We start from the raw sequence: 8,154 nt of genomic DNA on the forward strand, positions 1-8,154 counted from the left end.
CCGCCAGGGGGCGAGGTTTGGCCTTCATAAGGAAGGGAAGGCTGAGGCCAGACAGTTCCCCTCTGGCAGCTGCAGGAGCAGGAGCTCTGTGGGAGAGCTGAGCAGCCGAGTCAAGGGTTGCAGTCTGACTGGCTGCAATGATGCAGGGGTAGAGAGAACCCTGATGGAGGTACGAGCCAGCACAGTTTTGCGGAGCTGTGATTATTACACCAAAGGACCAGGCAAGGCTGTAGGGGTGGAGGAGGCCTCAGCAGGAGCTCCCCAGTAAGGTGGGGGAGTTCCTGGCACCAAGGAGGGTGCCACGTGTGGGGTTGTCCTGACCCCAGCCCATTGGGGCGACTTTGGGAAGAGTCTAGCAGAAGTGGAAGCCTAGTAGGGTGTGGGCCCAGGAAGGAGGGCCTAAGCAGTGGGGGGGGGTCCCAACCCCAGCCCAGCATGGGCATTACCGGGACGGGCCCCAATTGGAAGCCCCAATTGGGAAGAGCCTCAGTGGGGTGTAGGCCCAAGTTGGGCATAGAGGGCCCGAGTGCAGGCAGCGAGCGCAAGAGGCGTGAGCAAGGACCCCGGTGGGAGCATAGAAGGCCCGAGTGTGGGCGACGAGCATAAGGAGCGCGAATAAGGGCCCCAGGGCAGGCAGCAGAGCTTGAGAGGTGCAACCACAGGCTCGAGGGCAGGCATAGAGACCGCGGGGAGCACGGGGTGCAGGCCAGCACACAAGTGGCCGCGGAATATAAGGGAGGCAGGCCCAAGTGGGGCGCTGCCTGCGAGGTACGAAGCCCTCAGAGGGGAGTAAGCCAGTTGGGAAGTCCGGGCTGGCCAAGAAGGGGCACAATCAGAGAGAGCCGCCCAGGAGGGGGCGCTTGTATTGAGTTGGCCCTGGGAGAAGACCAGCACCGGGACGCGGAGGAAATCCCGGCATAGTAAGACCGGCCCCATGCCAAGAAGGGTAGGAAGGCAGCCTCCTTAACTGAACTAACAAGATCAAAGACATGGCGGGCAAGACGGAGGATGTGTTAAAGACCCAGACTTGGCACAGTAGGCAAGGGCACTAGGGGAGGTCACGGCACCCCTAGGGGCTGTCCAGCCACAAACCCCCAAGCTGAGAGTTTTCTGAAGTCTGGAAAATATTGCTACAGCATTTGTTTTACATGTATGATTGGGTGTGATTGAAAGTCAGGTGCCACTCAGAACATACATTAAACATCAGAGAATTCATCAAAATTAAAAATAATATTGGCAAATATGAGCTTGCATATACAGAGCTTCCGTCACTGTCTGTGAGGTGCACAAGTATCAGTATGACAGAGATATAAGTTATGGATCACTTTATGATAAAAACAGGAGCTAACTCTGATTCTGCGACAGTGAGCAAAACATTTGGGGGCTCTGATCTTGCACACACCTATGTGGTACTTAACTCAGAGGACATAAGCAGTTGCAATGATGCCAATGGGTCAGCTCATGTATTTAAAGGTGCACAAGCATGAAAATATTTTCAGGATCAAGGCCTATCTTTCTACTACAAAGAGGGAGCATCTACATGAGATGCTTTACTCAAGATTAGAGGAATTACTGCACAGTAAGTATTACTGTCTATACGTGCAGCACTTACTGGGCGCATCTACACGAGACGCTAACTGTGCGGTTGTCTTGACTACACAAGTACTAAATGACTGCACAGTTACTAAAGTTACTGTACAGTAGTGTCTCTGAACAGCTTTTAGGTGACACTGACTGCACAGTAGCTTGTTACTACTGCGCTGTAGCTTCACATTACACTTTGTGCCACATGACACTACTATGCAGTAGTAACAAGCTACTGCGCAGTCAGCATCTCGTGTAGACGCAGCCACTGTGCAATAATTTGGTCTAATCAGGAGTAAATTTGCGACCTGTAAATACAAGCAGCAAATTTACTTGGGAGTAATTACTGTGCAGTATGGCACATGTAGACAACTGACTGGGAGCAAATTTGCTCCCAGTCAGTCAGGTAGCAGGGGGTGGGAGATAGCTGCCTGTTGCTGGGACGGGCTCCACCACTGAAGCATGGGCAAGCACAATATCCCCCTGCCCTGGCAACAAGGAGCTCCCAGCCCCTGTTCCATGATCATGACTATGGAGCGGGACCTGGGAGCCCCCTGCTGCCAGGGCAGGGGGGCACTCTCCCCACCCAGGTTCAAGTGGCAGGGCCTGACCCAGCAGTAGGCAGTTCCCTGGGGTTGGGAGCAATCTCCCAGCCCCCTCCAGGAGACGGTCCTGGTCCCATGCTCCCTGCCAGCCCCTGAGTTAGCACACACAGGGAGCTTAAAGCTGGTGCAGGGCTGGCTTGGGTGGGAGCAGACTGCTGCCATGACTAACAAATCTGCTTCTGCTTCCCTGCACATTTACTCCAAAGTAAGCCCAGCATTTGCATGCATAGATGCACCCAATGTGTTAAAAAATATCTCCCTGTATACCATAATGGAAATGATCAGCTTTTAAGAAATGCTTAAACTCAGCATGACCCTTCATTCAGAAAGGGATATTAACATAGGAAAGGATTATGAACATGTTGAATGTAGAAGGCAGGAAATGAATCAAGAAAGCAATTGATTAACTGGGGTGAAATTGGAAAATGCTTCAGAGACTGTTTGGGGCCTGACCTCAGTAAATTTCAAGAAGCTCAGTTCTAGGAAGGCAGTTCACCTGGCTGCTTACAGTACAGATCCCCTGAATTGCTTCATTTTTTCTTTAGACAAAATGAGGGTCCATGGTTATGAAGCAAAACCTGAATCATCAGGACCTATGCATGTTTTAATGGTTTAGCAACCCTTTATCTATTCTTCTCGATGCCTATTCCTTTGTGTACTCTCCCTTGCAGAATATCATCTCAGATCAAGAGTCCCTATGGCAAGGAACTCATCTTAATTTGTTTGTGACCCATTTGTGGGACCTTAAAAAAGTTACAGCATTTTAGAGGGAACATATAAATCAATGGTCTGTCAGCCTCCAGGTACAAGCAAACTGGACCCAGGAAGAATTGCAATCCAGTGATCTACACACTGCCCTGGCACCAAGATGTCCACCTCTAGCACGGCCCACCAGTGCAGAATTTCCCCCGCATAAGAGAATTTTCAAATGACTTAGATTTAAGACGATTCTATTTTCTAAATCAGCTGGTTCAGCATTTGAACAGAAAAATCAGCAATAAAAAATTATAGAAAGCAAAAAAAATAGGGGAGATAAGCCAAGATGGAGAAATCCCCAATCGAAAGGAAAAACAGAAATAGAAAACCAATGTACTACTGAAATCACATGCTCTATTGTTAGCTTTTTTTATCCCTGTCAGAAGTAACTGGAAGTACAGCTCAGAACTCATGTGCTATTCAAAAATATCAGGCGAGAAGAGGATTAAAAAATACATTCTTCCATGACGTTTCCTATTGGGTAGCTTAAATGTATCCCCGCTCAACACAAGTTATAGCTTCAAACTTAGCTGTTGTGAATCTCACTCTCCAGCACCAAAATCTCCTCATGTATTACAGATAAAATTTATGGTTCAAGTTTATGAATTCTTCCCAGGGGCTAGGAGGTGAAGGCCCCTTTGTGAATCTAGACTTTTGTCCAAATAAAAGTTACACCTTATTTTCATTTTGATTACCTTAGAGAGGTGTGAGGGGGTTTCTAGATATTCTGCAGTGCTCAGCTGGTATCTACTTTTGTCCAAGGATCCCTTGCAAGAATACTTACATAAGCAAGATTTTAATATCAGACTGGAATGATAATGGAAGGAAGCAAAGCCAGCATGGGGAACCCATAGCAAGGTGCTACTAGTTGCAAAAGAAGAGAAAACTGTGCTACAGAATAATAAATGCAGTGTGTAATTATGTCAAGGAATTTCAATAGCATATCTCCAATTTTTTAGTGAATAAACATTCTAATTAATTCATCATTCCAATGTGATGAGAATTGAGGCAGAGCTGTTTAATATATAAATGCAATTACCGTAATGAAAATTGTTATGTTCAAAATGGATGTTTCTGTCAAATTGAAATTTTTCCTATATTTAAATCTAAAAGACTGTAGGTCCAATAGCCTAAAAATATAACATAATGAATTCTGGAGTTTTTATATAATCTGATTTCTTTTCATATCAATTTTGTGCTTAGCAGTAGAATTATAATTCAGAAGGACAAAGAAAAGAGACTATTAACAACTTTGCTGTTCAAGAATGTGGACATGTTTAAGATTTTAACATTAACTTAAAAATAAATTAAGTAAGTCAAATTCTATATGCAAAATCCTTTCTATCAGATGGGTCTGAAGGGTTGGATCAGACTTAAGTGACAACAGAGGAAGTTTTGGGACAAATCAATAAACTAAATACGGATAAGTCACCAGGACCAGATGGCTTTCATGCAAGAGTTTTGAAGGAACTGAAACGTGAAATTGCAGAATTGCTAGCAATAATATATGACCTATTGTTACAAACAGCATCCATACCAGAGGATTGGTGGGTTGCCAATATAACACCCTTCTTTAAAGTAGCTCCAGAGGTAATCCTGGAAACTACAGACCAGTCTCGCTGGCAAGTAGGTAGAAACTATAATAAAGAATAAAATCAGGAGTCACATGAATTAATATAATCTACTGGGGAAGAATCAACATTTTTTTAGGAAGGGAAATCCTGCCTCACTAATCTGCTGGAGTATATTTGAGAGCTGCAATAAGCAGGGGGAACCCAGGTGACATAACAGGTGCTGACAGAAGTGACATTTGTTGGTCCCCTGGAAGAGCTCTACAGACAGCTGTGCTGTGATACATATGCATGGCTGCAGAGCACTTTAAAAGTGCTTTAGAAGAAGGGAAGCAAGCTGCAGGCTGGGGTTTGCCCAGCCTGAGCTGCAGGAGGGTGCGTGGATTGGAGCCCTCTCAGCCCCCTCCCCCTCAGGACAGGCAAACCCCAGCCCACAGCCCCTCCTTTCTCCCCCCTTCCTTCCTGCAGACAGCACTACAGCTGGGTACAGGGTGGGGAGTGGGAATGGGACAAGGAAAGAGAGGCTGCAGGCAGGCTTCTCCACTCAAGCAGCTCCAAATTGGAACTGGATTCCACCCCCAGCATTCCCACCCCAATGGACAAATGTCTGTTGGATCGGGGGGCTGCTCTAACTCATGGTGCTTTATGTAAAGCTCCATGAGTTAGAGCGGGGGCCTGCTCATCTGTCAGCACCCAATATATTTGGATTTTCAAAAAGCATTCAATAGGTCCCTCGCCAAAGGCTTTTTTTAAAAAAAAAACACAATACCATAGGAATGGAGGGAAGGATTTTTTGGTGAATTGAAAGCTAATTAAAAGATAGGAAGCAAAGGGTAGGGATAAGTGGTCAGTTTTCAGGATGGAGGGAGGTCAAAGGTGGGGTCCCACAAGGATCTGTGCTAAGCCCTGTGTTCTACATTTTTATCAATGACCTGGAAATGAGAAGTTCACAGTGAAATCTCCAAGTTTGCAGATGATACCAATTTATTCAGGGTAGTCACCAGCTGATGAAGGAGAACTACAGAAAGATCTCATCAAGCTGAGTGGGCAAAAATGGCAGAGGAACTTCAGTGTCAACAAGTGTAAGGTAATGCACAAGGGGAAAAGTAACTTCAACTACATGTACACAGTGCTGGGTTCTGAACTAGCTGTCCCGACTCAAGAAAGTTGTAGACTCATTGTAGATTGTTCTTTTAAAACACCAGCTCAATGTGCAGCATCAACCAAAAAAGCCAATAAAGTGTAGGGCATAACGAAGAAGGGACCTGAAAACAAAACAGAGAACATCAATTTGCCATTATACAGATCCTTGGTACACCCACATCTTGAACGCCGTGTGCAATTCTGGTCCCCACATCTGAAAAAGAATAGAAGAGGTACAGAGAAAGGAAACCAAAATGATCGGGGGGTGGAGCAGTTACAATAGGAGAGACTAAAAGGCTAGGACTCTTCAGGAGAAGGTTGAAGTGGGGAGGAGGATATAATAGAGGTATATATAATCATGAGGGTATGGACCAAGTGAACAGGAAACTGTTGTTCACCAAGTCAAAGAATACTAGAACAAGGGGGCACCCACTGAAATTAGTTGATGACAGGTTTAAAACTAACAAGAAAAAGTACTTTTTTTACACAATGAATAGTTAACGTGTGGAAGTCATTGCCACAGTAAAGGCAGGTAGCATAGTCAGGTTCAAAAAGGAAATGAATGAATTCATGCATGAAGGACCTATTAATGGCTAATGAACAGAAGGGTTGGAGAAGTTTCCTTTGACATCTCTAAACAATAAATTGTGGATGCCAGGGAGGATATTGAATAGGGGATAGATCACCCTAGAGGTATCCAGTTCAATGCTCTCCCTGTATAGCATCCATTTCTGCCACAGTTGAAGCCGGGGTACCCGGCTACATTTACCATTGGTCTGACCCAGTATAACACTTCTTTATGTTCCTAGGAGCATCAAACCCAAACTATAAGCTACAAGTCAATCAAGTACTCCATCATGTGCCAGAGTTTAAGCATGTATGTAGTTTCACTGGTTTTATTCATCAGCCTCACGTGCCTTTCCAAATAGGTACCTGAATATTATAGGGCTGTAATACAGACTTCTCGTACTCCTCTAACTTATGCCAAGGTAAATCAGAATTAATTCTACTGATACTTTTTTAATACCTTCAAAATGAGCCAATATCCAATACTTAAAGTCTGTTTAATCTACCAAAGAATGAAACTCCAGTGCTTGGAAGTTGAAGGTAGACAAATTCAAACTGTAGATAAGGTGCCTATTATTTACTGTGAGATTATCCCTCCTACTTTACACGATATACATCTAAACAATGATTCTCAGTCAGCGTGCTGGGGTAACCTGTGGTGCCACAAAATCCTTTGAAGGGTGTTGCAGGAAGTGTAAGGAGATGAGCAAGGGTGAGGAAGTAAACAGGTAGGGGCAGGCTCAGGCTTTCTCTGCCTGGCTGCTCCCCTATTCTCAGTGCTGGCCCCCTCTGCAAGGAAGCAAGTATTGTGATAAATAAATTAGCTTTGGAAATGAGGTGTCACTCAGTTCACAAAAGTAATGGAGTGGGGCTTGGAGGGTGCCTTGAGGCTAAACAGGTTGAGAACCACTTATCTAAAGAGTTAACAACAGTAATTTTACAAAAGCGTGACATACTAATCGGGTTCACAGGGCCTGCCTCCAGCACAACTGTTGGAGCAAGGTTGCTGTTGCACCATTTCAAAGGTTGAAGAATAGCCCCCACTTTGCTGGCTAGTTCTGGGTGACACAAGGCCAACTACAGAGTTTCTAACAGTTGCCACTGGGCTAGCGAGGCTAAAACTTCAACTGGTATAAATTGGTATAGTTCATGGAGTAATGGTAATCTACGCTAGTTAAAGGATTTGGCCGGTGAAATGTTTGTGTTTCCCAGGCAAAAAGAACTGAAGCTATGCCCTCTCCTCTGCCCTCATCTGCTGCCTTACAGGGCCTGGTACTGTCTTGTCCTGTGCCTTTTAAGGAGTTACAGCAGAGTCTGCACTGATGTGCAGGAAGCATCTCAGGAGCTGCATCCAGACAACCATGGCCATGCAGTAGGTGGCTCCACAGACCCATCTGCAGTGGCACACACCACACATCCAGAGGGTTCCTGTGCTGCCACCTTGCAGCATGAAAAACCCCAAAAACAAGCCAAAAAAAGCGGAGCAGCACATGTGATCAAAACTGGAGCCTGGCCAGAGCCCCTAGGCACAGTTGCTGGCCCCAGCCTCCCCTACCCGCCTTGGAATAACCTGCCACGGACCAGAAAGCACATGACATGGGCGTTCCCTGGGGACAAGTAGCAGTGCCACTACGAAGCAACATGATTCACCCATCCACTCCCACTTTAGACACACAAAACCCAGAAATTAGGTAGTGAAGCCACTCTGAGGCGCCTCTCCCTGCCACTCCCAAAGCTTCACCATCCCATTACCAAGTTTGGCATGCAGGGCAAAATTGGAGCGGGGGTCTCAAAGCACAGCAGAAGTAATACAGGCATACTGTCTCTTTCAGAAGTAAGCTGCAACGAAACAAATCGCAATGGGTGTCAGGCAGCGATCTCAAGCTATTGCAGTAACAATGAAACAGTAAATGCTTTCGACCCCTCGC

This window comes from Crocodylus porosus, unplaced genomic scaffold (genome assembly GCF_001723895.1).
Source record: "Crocodylus porosus isolate Cpor-Errol unplaced genomic scaffold, CroPor_comp1, whole genome shotgun sequence".
NCBI classification, from domain to species: domain Eukaryota; kingdom Metazoa; phylum Chordata; order Crocodylia; family Crocodylidae; genus Crocodylus; species Crocodylus porosus.